Source organism: Meriones unguiculatus, chromosome 1, assembly GCF_030254825.1.
Source record: "Meriones unguiculatus strain TT.TT164.6M chromosome 1, Bangor_MerUng_6.1, whole genome shotgun sequence".
Taxonomy (NCBI): domain Eukaryota; kingdom Metazoa; phylum Chordata; class Mammalia; order Rodentia; family Muridae; genus Meriones; species Meriones unguiculatus.
The window spans coordinates 64,877,310-64,892,965 of NC_083349.1; the positions used below are offsets into that span (position 1 = coordinate 64,877,310).

Below are 15,656 nucleotides of genomic sequence, written 5' to 3' on the forward strand. Positions count from 1 at the left end.
TTTCCATTTGTAAAAATTCCAGTGAGCTCCATACATTTTCACAATACCCTCAGGGGAACCAATAAATGTGCTTCCCATTTTACAGAGGAAGAAACTGAAACTCAATTTTAGGGCAATTGCCTATGGAAACTATCTCCATATTGTTAGAGACAGAATCCTGACAAAGGCAACTTTTAATGAGTGTTCTGTTCCTGTTACACCTCAGATCAGATCACAGGAAAGCTCTCAATATTCAAAATTTCTCAGTATATTCTTTAACATTGTCATAAAATATGCCAAAGGACACATAAAAGAGAGTCAATGTCAACATTCAGTGTGTATTTCTAAGCTTCTCATATTTTATTTAATGTGGGAATGTTGTTGATTACTATTATTTCTCTTGATAATGGTTGAAATGAAAATCTGATGCTTAAGGGCCCCCAGCTAAGTAATAAAACAGATTTCAAGCCCAAACTGTTTGATTTCTGGACTCGAAATATTGTGGGCCAGCTAGCCTAGCATATGTATTGGCAAACAAGGGCCCTACCTCCAGCATGGAAGAAGGCAGTAGGTAAAACTTAGGATTGTCTTCTGACCTCCACACATGTTGTGGAATGTGCATGCTTACACACACAGCAATGCACACATATCATACACATACATTGTAAACACATACACAAAAACTTAAATGAAAATAAACATTTTTTTTCAGTTTTCATGAAAGACAACCTCAGTTCTAGGCAGGGGCTAAATCTTTAAAGAGAAGTAAGAAACCTAATACTCATCAATGGCATTTGACATTAGGGTTGTAACAAGTCAGCCTAGATCACTTCTTTGTTCTTTTGTTCTGAATGAAGAGAGTTTTGTAATCTAGAATTGCAGACACCAAGAACACTCTTCATTGTCAGTTAGCCATGAAGTAGTCTCCAACCAGTATTTTGTAATCCTGAGCTCTGCTATGATTCAAGAGCCTCAAATCCTTCCAGGCAGAAAACTACCCTGTGAGCCACCACCACGTTCATTATCCTTCCGTCTCTTTACCAAATAAAAATGTTTTTGAGGGAAATGAGAATGTGTTATGCAAACTGAAAGGAAATCTGGAAGTATTACTTAGTATCTTTAGTATTTCTTTTCAAAGATAATGTCTGGCTGAAAGTGAAAAGCCAGCCATCTGCTACCAGGCTACACAAGCAAATCTATTGCACTAGACACTGGAGACCCGGGGCAAGAAAGGAATGGCATGTAACCATCAAGCGACATTTAGTCAATCCTGAAGAAGTCTTGACCAGTTTACCAAAAATGTCAAATGTGTGGTGTGTTGTAATAATCGAATCACTTCTATTATGGTTTTTGAACACCGTTCAAATCTCTCTAGGGAAGAAATTTAAAACAGGACTGGGTCTGCTAAAAAAAAAAAAAAAAAAAAGCTGAGATATAAAAAGAGGGAGAAAAAATAGTGTGCTCTCGACCATCTCAGTGAAGGGAAAGGAGAACTGACAGGCTCATCAGCATACTGAAAAAAGTGTTTTCTTGGCTGTGGTTGCAATTCCTGCGGCAGATTCTTACCTCACCTAATATTGGAAAGGAAGCTAATAGACAAGTTCTAGGTCCCAGTGGATTAATAATTAGTTATTTAGTGATTCAGAAACTCAAACATCCTACGAATTTCCAGGAACAAAAGGCAAAATTCTTGCTTGGATTTCTTGGGCCAGTGAAGGATAACACAGAGGATCAACAAAGAAGCCCCCCTGAATATTATGACCCCACCCATGTGCTTCACCCGTTGAATCTGGCAACAGATACCATGGATAAAGTACTGCTGAGGTCGGTACTCTTTCTGGACATTGAATGACTAGTATTTGGATAAGTGTTAGTTTCAACAAAAGAACTTTTCTGCACCTAAATTCTGTGGGCTTCCACCTTAGGAAACTCCCTGAAGAGGAAAAGCATCACCATCACCCAACAAGGATTTTCCATACAAAACCGAGCTGCACAGCCAGCCTGTGGCTGACAGATTCTCTCGCTCTAAGGTGCGCCCTGGCCATTTTGTGGTTGTAGATGGTGATCTCATCTATCTTTATGGCTGTTACTGAGTCCTTGAACCAAATAGCATCCTGAATTTTGGCTCGCGTTATAGGTGTAGCTGTTAATTGAATGGACACCCCCACAGTTGTTCCACTTTCTTCAGCCACGGTGATCCTCCAGTCTGTGCACAGAGATCTATGACCTGGAGAAGGAGATGTGGTTACAAAGTTGTGCAACAGCCATGTGTAGCCAGTGCACACCTCTATTATCTTTGTGTTTTTAAAATCCCACTGCAGATTAGATATTTGAACACCTGTGCCTATTCATGACGTTGCTTTTGAATTAAACAAATTTATGTTCCACTGAAAGGAAAGTAGAACCCAGACAATGTTTGTATAATAATTATCCCCTTCAAGCCTAAATACTAATTTTTATCAATTAAATCTTTAAATTTTAAATAAAATGAGAGAATTTACATATCCTGAAATTCACCATTTAAAAGAATATAAATCAGTGGCTTTGTGTATACTGACAGAGTTGTGCGACTAGCTTCACAAGCCAACATATCACCCTGTGTGAAATCTCTTCCCTAAAGCAGCCTCTTGTCCTTTTACCCAGTGGCAGCTCCGGGAACCATTCATCTACCTTCTATACACAGTCTCTGTGGAATCATATATTTGCATATGTTTATAAGTGAAATCAAGCAGCATGGTACCTTGTTGACTTTTGTGCATATTTTCTCCAACAAAATCTACTACTTTGAAGATTCACCAGCATTTCATGCCTTTCTAAGGTGAACTAAAGTCCCATCTAGGGCTTGGAGATAGCCTGTTAATCCGTTTATCAGCTACTTGCATTTGGGTCGCTTCTGCATGGTGTACCCTGGCAGGAACGACGCCATGGAGATGGCTCTGACACAGCTTGGTACACACACATGTGTTCCCAAGCCTTTCTGGTACAAGCATGGAAGAGAAATAGCTAGGTCACATGTTAACTCTATGTTCAAATTTTGAGAAATGGAGAAATTATTTTCCACTCTCACTCACCTGCCTTTTCTGACTCTGGAAAATAAGGGTTAATGAGAACTAAGAGCAGAACCGTAGGATCCAAAACCCCAATTTCAAGCGCTTATTGCTCACTTAGTGCACTTTCCCCAAGCCTCCTACTGTGGCCACATTTTGGCTATGACAAAAAGCAAAGTTTCAAGAAAGAGAGATAATTTACTTTTTTCTCCTCAGTTTTTTTACAAAGCCATTCTAACTCATTCTTCTTTGTTTCACATGATGGATAATAAAAACATACATTTTACATAAAAGGATTGTGTATGGTTGTAGGGAACAATTCAAAATAAAAAATTCCAATTAACATATTACTGAACGTTCGTGGATAATTAATTTATAGATACATATGTAAACATTATTTTACAAATACACATGTACTATAAAGAATAGAATGCAAAGAGCTGGCAAAATGGCAGATTGATCAGAGTACCTAATGCACTTTGAGAAGTCTCAAGTTTAATTTTCTGCCCTGATATCAGGCAGCATCAGATAACTGCCTTAACTCCAGCATCAGATCAGATGCCGTCTTCTGCCCTCTGCTGAAACCTTCACTCATGTGCACAAACCAAACAGACATATACATAATTATAATTAAAGTAAATGTATTTTTAAAAAGGACAGAAAGTATGACATCAAAAAAACCAGCCAGTAAAAGCACGGGATCACACACACACACATGCATGCACACATTCAAGTGGACACGCACAAACACACAACTAAACAGAACACCCAACGGCAAACAAATAGCCCTGTAAGTTGCAAACTGACCCGATTCCAGTGACCAGGAAGTTTTAATTTTTCATCTACAGGGTCTTAACAATGAATAATGCAAAAAGATGTAGAACGCAAACATTTGCTTTGGCTGTCTCCAGACTGAGCCTCTGAACACTGGAATGTCCACAGGAGTCAGAAGCACAGCCCATCTGCCTCAAAACCACGTTGCCAAAACAGGAAGGAGGCTTTGGCAGAGGAATGCAGCTAGCTGCCATCTCTAACATCAGCCCCCAGAGCAAAGAAAAGCTTTGATATTTTAAGTGCTTATTTTTATTTATATTCATTCCCACAGATAATTCCCAGGTTCGTTTTGCAAACCAGCTTTATTTCCTTTCCAATGAGCTCTACTTTAACAGTCATCCTTTAATGGATCAAGGCTCCTTTGAGGATCTACTTCTCTTTTAAAAACTTTCTGTGCACTCTACTGTTGGCAGAGACTCCTGTTGTCATTCAGCTTATCAGCCCCTGAAATCATCCTATGAATCTCTTCAAGGACAATCATCTGCCTTAGAAGAAGTGATTTCACTCCTGTAGTACCTGCTATGTGAAAAAGAATGCCTCCCAACAATTGTTCAGATGACAAATTCCATCATTCCTCTGCTTAAGTACCATTGAGAATGACACAAATCTGGAAGAATGTCCCTTTAGATTAATTCACTTCCTTAGACCGAAGACCTACACTTAGCAAACTACCATTCAGATGGCATCTTGCCAACTAGTGAGCAATCTTGCACCGTTAGCAAAGCTTGGTCCTAAGTCCGCCTTCAGTCAGTCTAGTCAGCAGACAAAAGTCACATCACCTACTCAAACAGAGAGAATTTGAATAGAATTAACTGTTATGAAATTATTAATCAGAAAACTTTTAAAGGTTAACTATCTCAGAAAGCTGTTTTCCCAGGCTAAAGGGAAAGTGGAAATAAGTTGGGAATAGTCAAAATGTAAGTTGGAAGAGCATTCCAAAAAGGTAAAACCCAAAATTCTGCAAAGATCTGATGCTCAGCTCCTGTGGGATCCCCAATAAAGCGAAAATGGGGCTGAACCTCTGAGGGCAGGTAGAATTCAGCTAGAATGATTGGCAGGAACTCCTGCAAACCTGATGAAGAAGCACTGCTGGGGTGACATTTAAGGTAAAAGGTAAGAAAAGACAGAGAGTAAAGGAACAACCAGCCATCCCTGTCTTCTCCAACATGGCAGCTCCTGGCAGCATCCATGTTTGGCAAAATTCAACTCCAAGCCAACCTGGCAAGCAACAGGCAACAGAGAACCACCCATTGCTCTCAAGGCAAAATGCAGAAGGATGGATGAGGAAAGAATAATAACTGTACTCCAGATTCATGCTATAAGAAGAAACTCTACAATCAATGTTTGATGAACTCCCCATTTACATAATCCATGCAAATGTCTTAGAATGTTCAATAGCACTTGCACGTGTACTGGACACTTACTGCGTGCTAAAAATTGAGATGGCTTAGTAAATATTATCCATACTACCTCAGTTAATCTCGATAAGATGAATCCCTACACACACCAAAATATCATAAATGCTTAGATATTTATGCATTTACTTATATATACACAGAAATAGTATACAGGTATAGAAATAGGTAGATGATTGGCAGATGATAGGTGATAGATAGATAGATAGATAGATAGATAGATGAGAATAAGGTTATAGTATTATTTGGCTGTTTTATAGATCAAGTGAACTACTTATTTGTGGAAAATTAAACTCTTTTATTTTTTCTTTATTAATTACACTTTATTCACTTTGTATCCCCCCTGTGGTTCTCTCCTTCCTCCTGTCCCAATCTCTCCCTTCCTCCACCCTCTGCATGCATGCCCCTCCCCAAGTCCACTGATAGGGGAGGACTTCTTTTCCTTCCTCTGATCCTAGTCAATTAGGTCTCATCAGGAGTGGCTGCATTGTCTTCTTCTGTGGCCTGGTAGTGCTGCTGCCCCCTCAGGGGGAGGTAATTAAAGATCAGAGCAATCAGTTCATATCAGACAGTCCCTGTTCTGGAACCCACTTGGATACTGAAGTGCCATGGGCTACATCTGTGCAGGGGTCTTAGATTATCTCCATGCATAGTCCTTGGTTGGAGTATCAGTCTCAGGAAAGACCCCTGTGCTCAGAATTTTTTGGTTCTGTTGCTCTCCTTGTGGAGTTCCTGTCCTTTCCAGATCTTACTAAACTCTGTTTTTCAAAAGGAATTATTCAGGAACTGTAATAGTGGGAGATTTGAATAATTTCGCAGCATCCACATTTAGAAAATACCCTGAGCCTTGTCCTCATAAGTTCTCTATGTGACTTTTAACCAGTTAGAGACAGTAGACATCATCTAAAAGGCAGAATGTCAACAAAATAAAAGCCCTTTGTATTCTAACGCTGGGACCTTTGGAATACACTGGGCTAGGGGACACGCTGCCTGTTACCTGCCATACCTCCACTAAAATCCATTCCTTACATGGCTTCAATTACATTTAATTACAGTGAATCCCTGCTTCAATTGCATATAACATGGATATTCTCATATAATTCTTCCTCAAGGACACCACTTATACAGAGAAAAAAGCTTTGAAGAGATAGAATCAGCCAAGGTGAAAGGCCATTAATAAAAGGGTAAAGAGACATGCAAGCAATTTTCTAAGAAGCATTCACATGACCTTTACATTACTTTAAGAAGATTAGAAAAATACAGAAAAACTCTGTGATAAAAATCTGAATAGATATTCACTCAATGTATTTTATTAACAATATATTTACTTGGTGCCTACATTTTACTACACAGAGATGAAATGGAATATTTGTCCTCACAGAGCTTCCAGTCCTCCTGGGGATAAAGATAGGAATTCAATAATATCTATCATATGCTAAACACCAGCAATGACCACTCATAATAGGAAATAAATGACTAAACGCAATAACCTGAGGGACAGACGTTCTTAGAGTGCCTGTTCTGTAGAAACGGAAACCGGGCACACAGAATTTAAGTTACTCTGTTTAAGTCACAAGGCACTAAAGATTAAAATCCAGGCATTCTGATTCCCAGTCCTCTGGACTCTCCTAGCATATACTGTCTCTACTTATTGTGACATGCCAAATAGCTGTATGAAATTTAATTTATTAGAGTTTGAAGAGATAGCATCTAAGAGAGGAGAACAGAGATGGTCACATTAATACTGTGGGCTCGGATACCTCTCATAAACACATGTTGGCATTTGCAGCCATTTGGGTTTAGCAGGAAGGCCAAGGAGCAGGTAATGCAATAGCCCTGCAATCCTGTCCCACACAGTGGCAGCTGGCCTCACTACCACGCTCCATATGGAATGATGACCATGCTATAATGAACAAGCCATGTGCAGGTTCTGTGTCATATTCTTATCATCCCAAATACACAGTCAATACTATTGCTCACTCTTGGTAGTGTACATTCTAAACTTCTGGAAAGGTTCCTAGCATTGTGTTTACATTAGTATCACACCCTACAGGGTAGTTTAATTATCCTAAGAGTCCTTTGCACACCTATTCACACTTCCATTGCCCCCAAACTCTCCAATAGTTCTGTAATGTTGTCCTTCCTAGAGCATCATATGTACTTAGCATGAAACACTATGCAGCCTTTCCAGATAGTTTTTTAAAAACCACACCTTTGAATTTCCTTTTTGTCTTTGCATGGCCTGACAGTTCATTTCTGTTGTGTATTACATAGTTCTGCATTGCCTACACTGAGCTGTTTGTCCACCAGCTTAGCAGACCACTTCTAGTGTACTTCCAAGGTTCTCAAATTTTACAGCCGATCAATAAGCACCCATGTGCAGGTTCTGTGCCTATAAGTCTCACCTCTTTATACTGACTCCAACAAGCTTCATTGCTGAATCATGTGATGTGTGGGTTTAGCGGCATAAGAAACTACCAAACTGCTTGTCAAAGTAGATATACTGTAGGAGTGTGAGCTTCTATTACTTTGCAGTTTTGGTAGAACTGGGGCTACCTGGGTGCAGATTCTAGCTATTCCAATTTGTACATACACATATGCTGTTTTGATTTTAAATTTCCTAAGCACATGTCAAGTTTCTCTTAATGTGCTTACTTCCCCTCAGTATATCACCTATGGTGAGGTGTCCATTAAGATGTTTGATATAATTAGTAATCAACATTTCTTTGTACTTGTTTCCCCTTTTATTAAAAATAGTTTTCAATTATATATCGATATATATGAAAATGTATATATATTTATTACAGTTTTCTTTCTATTTCTCCCAGCTTCTCCCTACCTCCCCTACCATCCAGATCTACTCCTTTTATGCCTGTCATTAGAAAACAAACAAGCTTCTAAGGAGAATAATAAAATAAGATAGAACAAAAACTAACACATCAGGATAGGACAAAATAAACAGACGATGAAGATCCCAAGAAAAAGCAAAAGAAACAGATACAGATGCAGAAAATTGAGTTCATACACTTGGGATCCCATAAAATCTCTAAACTGGAAGCTATTTACATATATGAAAAGGACCTGTAGGGCTAAACCACAGGGAAAGAGTACACACACACATACATACATACATACATATATTTTAAAAAGTATTTAATTAAATCAAACAAACCAAAAACATTTTGATTCCTCCTCCCTTTTTTGCTCTCCCCTTCTCTGTCTTTCTCTCCCTCTGTCTGTCTGTCTCTTTCTTTCTCTCTCTCCACTCCCCAGCTGCTCCCAATAAACTTGAGTAAAACCAATAAAAAGCATATTATCACCCCAATAGCCCATTATTTTAGCTGTCTCTCCTGGTATTTCCTCCCTAGTCCCCCTCTTCACTCCTTATATTCATTTGAACCTCCTTTTCTTGCCCCTCCTGATCCATCCATCCATGACTATCATATTTCCCTTTCCCAATAAGATCTACCTGTCTCCTCAAGTCTTTTACTCTATACCTAAACTCTGTAGCTTTGTAGATCATAACTTGACTATCATTGACTTCATAATCAATATCCACACAAAAGTGAATACATACCACATTTGTGTTTCTGGATCTGGATACCTCACTCATTATTTTTTTTCATAATTTACCTGAAAATTTCATGATATCAGTTTTTTTTTAATGGCAGAACAATATTCCATTGGTAAATACACATTTTTAGAAACCGAAACCTTTCATCTGTTGAAGGACATCTAGCTGGTTTCAGATTTCTGGCTATATAAAATGAGTAGCAATAAATATGGTTAAGCAAGTGTCTCCTTGGTAAGATAAAGCATGTTTTGGGTACATCCCTGGCAGTTTCCTGTCTTCCTGAGGATCAGACACAGCTCATGTCCACAGTGGCTGTATGAGTTTGCACTTCCACCAGCACTCGATGAGTGCTTTACTTCCTTCATATCTTTGCCACCATGAGTTGTCACTTGTTTTATTATTCTTAACCATTCTGACAGGTGCAAGTTGAAATATGAAAGTAAGTTTTAATTTGCATTCCCCTAATGACTAAGGATGTTGATCTTCCCTTGTTTCTCAGCCATTTGAGTCTCTTCTTTTGAGAATTCTGTTTAGGTCTATATCTCATTTCTAAATTTGCTTTCTTTTTATTATTCCTTGTTTTTTGTTATTTATATTGTTTTATTTATTATAATTTTTCACTTTGTAGCTCTAGCCCCCTCCCAATCCCACCCTCCTTCCCTCTTCTCCTCCTTTGCTCCTCCCTAAGTCCACTGATAGGGAAGGTCCTCTTCCTTTTCCATCTGACCCTAGCCTATCAGGTTTCATCAGGACTGGCTGCACTGTCTTCCTCTGTGGCCTGGTAAGGCTCCTCCCGCCCCTCAGGAGGAGGTGATCCGAGAGCCTGCCATGGAGTTCATGCCAGAGACAGACACTGTTCTCCTTATTAGAGAACCCACTTAGACACTGAGCTGCCATGGGCTACATCTGTACAGGGGTTCTAGGTTATCTCCATGCATGGTCCTTGGTTGGAGTATCAGTCTCAGAAAAGATCCCTGTGCCCAGATTTCTTTGGTTCTGTTGGTCTTCTTGTGAAGCTCCTGTCCCCTCCAGTTCGTTCGATTTCCCCCTTCTTCTGTAAGATTCCCTGCACTCTGCCCAAAGTTTGGCTATGAGTCTCAGCATCTGCTTTGATACCCTGTTGTGTAGAGTCTTTCAGAGGCCCTCTGTGGTAGGATTCTGTCCTCTTCCCTGTTTTCTCCCTTTTACAATCCATTCTGTTTTCCTTTCTGAATGAGGATTGAGCATTACACCCAGGGTCCTCCTTCTTGCTTAGCTTCTTTAGGTGTACAGATTTTAGACATATTATATGTCTAATATCCACTTATCAGTGAGTATATACCATGTGTGTCTTTCTGCTTCCAGGATACCTCACTCAGTATGATCTTTCCTAGTTCCCACCATTTGCCTGAAAATTTCATTCATTCTTTTTTTTAATTTTATTGTTTTTATTTGTTGAGTAGTATTTCATTGTGTAACTGCACCATAATTTCTGTATCCATTCCTCAGTTGAGGGACACCTGGGTTGTTTCCATCTTCTGCCTATTATGAATAAAGATGCTACAAATATGGTTGAACAAATGTCATCATTGTATATATGAGCATACTTTGGATATATGCCTACGATTGGTATAGCTGGATCTTGAGGTAGCACTAATCCTAACTGTCTGAGAAAGTGCCAGACTGATTTCCAAAATGGTTGTATAAGTTTAAATTCCCGTCAGCAATGAAGGGGGATTCCCCTTTCTCCACATCCTCTCCAGCATGTGTTGTCATTTGAGTTTTTGATCTTAGTCACTTTGATGGGTGTAAGATAGAATCTCAGAGTTGTTTTGATTTACATTTCCCTGGTGACTAAGGACATTGAACATTTCTTTAAGTGTTTCTCTGCCATTTGATATTCCTCTATTGAGAATTCTGTTTAACTCTGTACCTCATTTTTAAATTGGATTACTTGATTTGTTGCTATTTAACTTCTTGAGTTCTTTATATATTCTGGATATTAGCCCTCTGTCAGCTATAGATTTAGTGAAGATCCTTTCGCAGTCTGTAGGCTGTCGTGGCTGGGCACGATTAACATAGTAAAAATGGACATCTTTCTAAAAGCAATCTACATTTTCAATGCAATTCTCATCAAATTACCAAAACAATTCTTTAGAGACCTTGAAAGAAACATTCTCAACTTCATATGGAATAACAAGAAGCCCAGAATAGCTAAAACAATCATCTACAATAAGAGATCTTCGGGAGGTATCTCCATCTCTGATATCAAGCAGTACTATAGAGTAACAGTAAATCAAAACAAAACAAAAACTTCATGGCACTGGCATAGAAACAGAATGGTGGATCAATGGAATACAACAGATGACCTAGAAAAAAACCTGCACACTCTTGGACGCCTGATTTTTGACAAAGATGCTAAAACCATACAATGGAAAAAAGATAGCATCTTCAACAAATGGTGCTGGTCCAACTGGATGTCTATATGTAGAAAAATGAAAATAGATCCATACTTATAACCCTTTACAAAACTAAAGTCCAAGTGAATCAAAGACCTCAACATAAAACCAGACACACTAAACCGTTTAGAAGAAAGAAGAAGTGTGGAAGAGCCTTGAACTCATTGGTACAGGAGACAACTTCCTGAACAGAACACCAACAGCACAGGCTCTGAGATCAACAATCTATAAATGGGACCTCATGAAACTGAAAAGCTTCTGTAAAGCAAAGGACACTGTTGTCAGAACAAAATGACAGGCTACAGACTGGGAAAGGATCTAAATTTGTTTTCTTGATATCTAGTTTTTTGACCTCTTTTGGAAATTATCCCTTTCTTGGATATGTCAATTGGTAAATTTTCTCAATTCTATAGCCTAGCACTTTGTCTGAATGCCAGTGTTTTCTGCCACGCAGAAGCTTTGCAGTTTCCTGAGGTCCCATTTACTAATTGTTGATCTTAGTGCTTATGCTGAGTGTTCTGTTCAGAAATGTTTTCCTATGCCAATGAGTTCAAAGTTATTTGCCACTTTCTCTTCAACTATTTATATTATTTTAAAGATGTTGTTAATTTTCATGGTGTTGTTAGGTTACCTTTAAGTAAGGTATGCAGAATGACAGCGTTCATCTCCACTGAGCATTCTCTGTTGACGTCCAAAGCATCTCATAGCAAATGCAATATGCTGCCTCTATACAAATCAGCTCCACTGACTTGCCTTGGTAAGTGAATGGAGATCAAAAAGCACTTGTGATAAGCACAGGGGATTCTATAACCTAGGTAGTTCCATGTTTAAAGAATAAGAATATAATTAATTTCTTATATTAAAATAGAAAAATAGGAGTATTGATACCACATTCCAGAAACCTGTGTTCCAACATTAATCTCAACTTGAAAAGTGATTATGTAACAAAAAGCAGGTTGGTGCAGATAACAACCCATAGTTGTAGCAGGTTTGGCTTTAAGCCCTGGGTTTCAATGAGTAGCTAAGTGTTCAGACCTCTCTGGACCTCAATTTCTGGACAACAATTTTTTTTTTCCTTTAGGTTAAATTATCTTGACATAGAAGATGACAAGACGTCTTCAGTATGTATTACCCTATAAGGTAGGACTCTATGTTCTCCTACTAAGAGATGGGATCAACTGCATCCTGCTCTGCTCTCAGAAGCAGCTGAGATGAAGTGTGTCAGGCTAGCATGTCTACAGACAGCAGACACAGACCTTAATACCTTCACAGGATATTAGGCTGTCAGGAATCCTCAAATTCACAATACACAGACATGGTACCAGACTGATAAATTTCCTGGTTCCTCCCTTTCTAACATTATCAGCTCCTATGCTCAGATTAATAAAGCCAGAAGGCACTCTAACTTCCCTTTGTGTCTTCAGTAGTGGTTATTTTAAGTGAAGAGTCATGATTTGTTGTGTTTTGTTTTCCTCACTGGATGGATGACATAGTGAAATCTATTTTTGAATCACTCCTACTTGTTTCCCCACAGATCATATAGTGGCTGTGTTCTTATAAAAAAAAATAAGTCACAGCTGAATTGAATCCTTCCATCTTCAGTAGCTCTACAGCTTTATTTTATGGCCAAGATTTCTTAAGATTTAGTATTTTCACAAGCCACATACCCTGACTTTCTTTTGATGCCCCTTTAGTCAGAAAAAAGAGAATTACACACAAGCTTTATTACTTTCAAAGGGTGACACCACCAGGAAGAAAGAAGGAGGCTCCAAGGAATAGCTACCTGTAATTAGTTACATTCTTTGGAGTTCCTGAAATTCAAGCATGAATTTAACAAATTATAAACTGTCTCAGATCATGCCCTTATGAAATCTGCCTGTAACAAGGGACAACAAAAATAGCAGTCTGTTGCTAGGTTTTCAGCACCTTGCTGGGTAGAACTTCAAGACCATGAGATGTCCCCTAAATATTTATGCCGCTGAAAAATAAATTAGCAAAATAACCCTCTTGTTGACTCACAGAGTACAGCAGCATATTAAAGTCTCTGAAGACATGCAGTCAAGAAACCGACTTAATATGTCATAAGCCAGAATACCCCAAATCTACCTGCCTAAGGAAGACTTTTTTTTAAACATTTAGTTAATACTTATTAATAGCCAATGGGAATTTTCCTCACAGCAGTCTCCTACACAATAAGCACTTTAGACCAAGGATCATAACGCAACATCTGGACCTTGCCTAACGAACTCATTATGCCTGAAAACTTTAATGCATTTGTATAGCAAACATGAAAACAATTAGTCATTCATAATGGGAAGCTGCTTTCACTCACATGACTAAATCTAGCCACAACTTACTCTCCAGCCCTCAGAGTGTGACGATGGAGATTTCAGCGAGGCAATGTTTTGAGGTGAACTATTTTTCAGAGACAGTCTCTGTAAGTTGTCCAGGCTAAATTTGAACTCCTGGTCTTCCATAATCTCTGGCTTCTACATGGCTGGAACTGCAGGCACATGCCAGGGTCGCTGGAAGGCCCTTCTTCTGCTCTCCCTGAGATGACTGTCACCATTAGATAAACGTCTCCAGCCCTGCCATGGGGCTAGTTTTGATTACTGCTTATTCTGTTGGTGGTATTAGTCCACCTACATTCCTGACTTCACTTCTCACATCTCTGTAGATGCCTGGGACAGAGGCAGGAATGAAACCACTTCATGATGAGGACAGGGTCTTCACTCAGTATGTTTGACTCTGTGAAAAGACGTGCGGCAGAGTTCATGTGTGTGATGTGTATCCTTCAACTGGTTCGGTTTCAGGGTGCAAGAGGCTGGTTGCTAGGTTGCACTGGTAACTTCCAGAGACTCAGAGGGATTTGCTCTGTTTTTGTTTTGTTCTATTTCAATCATTCTCTTCTTTTACTGTCTCCTCTAACCTAGGGATTCCTGTGTTCTTTTATTTTCTGTTTTGGTTGTCACTTTTTCTTTTACAGTATCTCCAATATCTACATAATTCAAACATTTTTGGAGTTTTTATAGCAAGTATTATAATTGAATAATCAAATCCCTAACACAGAGCACCATTCATATAAATATTTTAGTTCAATTAGGTGGCATATTTATGCCTACTTATAGTATTCAATATAAACTCAGTCTCAAAAGTGTTTAATAAATGCTGTTAAGTTATACAGATATTACAAACTACTACTATCTACCTACTATCAATTGCAAAATGTATAATCTAACTGAATGTTTACTCTATAGAAATATTCATACAGCCAGTCAATATTGATAATAACTGTTTATAAACTGCAATGTTTATCTGGCATGCCTTCATAATAAGCATCATATTAAGCATTTCACAGAACAAATCTTAAGCCATTTTTTATCTATGTACACTTACTATAACCACTTTACAGATAAGAGACCTGAACAAGGGAAAGGAAAGACACCTCATCAGATAAATACACATGTTGCCAAACTTGAGGACCTAGTCCACACAAGGTAGAAGTTGATGGACATTGACTGCCATAAGTTTTCCTGTGACCTCCTTAGGCACATAACGCCACAGGCATGACCACACTTAGACACACACACACACACACACACACACACACACGTACTTTTAAATGTCAGTAAATGGCATTTAAATTAAATTAATAAGAGAAGAAATGAGGAGCGGGGCCATGGCTATACAGAATTCAGGCCCATGTCTGCACACTGGTCTCTGTGGATCCAGGGATTTCCCTCTTCACTGCTATGCTTGTCTAATTCCAGAAAATAACACTCTATTTCACACATCCCTCTGATAGGAAAAATATAGATTTATATTAAATATAGTAATTATAGAAACAGCAAATATTGTTCAAGGAACTTAAGTAAATTTTAAAAAAGCACATTAGGGCACAAATTTGAGAAATATTAAAACAAACAAACAACAACAACGAAAAAACCTTCTTCATTGATCCTGTAGTTTTAAGCAATCATTAAGCATTGAATAATAAGTTAAGAAGCTAACTTAAAGCCATCAAATGTCACTGTGGTTGTATTGCAGAGTGCACTCTGTAGCTTTCTTGAAACCCAGAGAAGGCAGCTACTACATTTTATCCATTCTAGCCTCACTCATTACATAAAATATACTCCAGATTTTAATCCATATAAAATAATAATAAGATCATAAGAAATGATTCTAAAGGACAAACTTCTCAATGAATGTGGGATCTTTATTGTTTGGTTGGTTTTTTTGGAAGAGCTGCTTGAGCATGTCACTGAAGGTTCTACCTGAAACTGGGTGTGAGATTAAACAGACTAGAACTCACTTGTAAAAGAGTTGGGCTATTTAATTCTGATATACTGTAGAGTTGACACTGATTCTT

The 15,656-nt window shown here is 38.5% G+C and overlaps 1 protein-coding gene across 6 annotated transcripts in view; it reads right to left on the reverse strand.

The window, feature by feature from the left end:
* The window catches only part of Sorcs1 (sortilin related VPS10 domain containing receptor 1), a 510,611-nt gene that overhangs the window by 431,466 nt on the left and 63,489 nt on the right, over positions 1-15,656 (reverse strand). The gene's annotated exons all lie outside the window — the stretch shown is intronic.